Source organism: Dipteris shenzhenensis, chromosome 14 (genome assembly GCF_047967505.1).
Source record: "Dipteris shenzhenensis isolate YYH24624 ecotype China chromosome 14, Dip_SZ_1.0, whole genome shotgun sequence".
NCBI lineage: Eukaryota > Viridiplantae > Streptophyta > Polypodiopsida > Gleicheniales > Dipteridaceae > Dipteris > Dipteris shenzhenensis.
The window spans coordinates 8,813,110-8,814,322 of NC_141609.1; positions in this window are offsets into that span (position 1 = coordinate 8,813,110).

Genomic DNA, 1,213 nt, shown 5'->3' on the forward strand with positions numbered 1-1,213 from the left:
TGATTGGGATCACTCACCTTCTTACTCTTGTCGTCTGTACATACTTCTCACTTATATTGACTTCATATCCCTTTTAGAGGATTGTGCTGCCCTTGTCACCCGCTCACTACACGAGGCTGTCATTCACTCTTTTTTCCACACCACTCGCTCGGCTCGTCCACCACTCCCTGGGACCATATCCTGTAATAGTTGGTACGATGATGAGTATAAGGCTTTATGTTAGCTCATGTTCAAAATAAAAAACAATCTTTCGAGCACACCAGATACGCTACGCGAGTATCGTAGATTGGTACGAAGGAAGAAACTAGACTTCGTTTGTCGGAACGAGGAGGAGCTATTGAACATTTTGTTTAGTAACAACTTTAAGGACTTCTGGTGGAGATTTCTAGGACAGTCTCTTTCGTCACTCATTGACACTCAGATTTGGTTTGATTATGCACACTTTATGACATCCTAAATCAACCAACAATCCCTAATCTCTCACATGCCTCGTTCCACATCTTGCACCCTCTTCACTAGAGTAGGGGTAAAGGATGCTGTAATGAAACTTCGTAATGGCCGAGCGAAGGATCATGAGGGGTTATGCACTGAGTTCATTGCATATGGGATTAACATCTTAGCCTTGATCTTAGCAAAGCTTTTTAAAGTTGTTTGTTTGGGGTCTTCACACACTTGGACTATTAACACTATCTCACCAATCCACAAGGCAGGGGATCCCCTGAGCCCGGAGAACTACATGACCATAATGATTGGACGTGTCATCTCCAACATTTATGCATCAGTACTTGACTTCGAGGTTAGAAGATTTGCAGAGTGTCGAGGACTTAGAGTAGCAGGACAGGCCGGATTTTGGTGTGATCATGGAACCATGGATCACATTCTCACGCTCATGTATCATCGAGGAGACGAGGGCATGGAACCAGAGGATCTATTGTTGCTTTGTGGATTTTTACAAGGCATTTGACATGGTTTTCAGAGCCCGTCTCATACGACGCCTATTGGACTTGGGTTATGACCAGGAGATCATTTGGGATGTCATGGCACTTTACGAGAGTTTCAGGTAGAGTTTGTGTAGAATTTGGATGGATAGACGAGATCATGAGCACCATCGAGGTCAAACAAGGGTGTCCTTTGTCATCTATCTTGTTTGGTCTCTACATTGACGAGCTTGAGACAGTGATGCAGACACAGGGGGATGCGCACTACAGTCCTT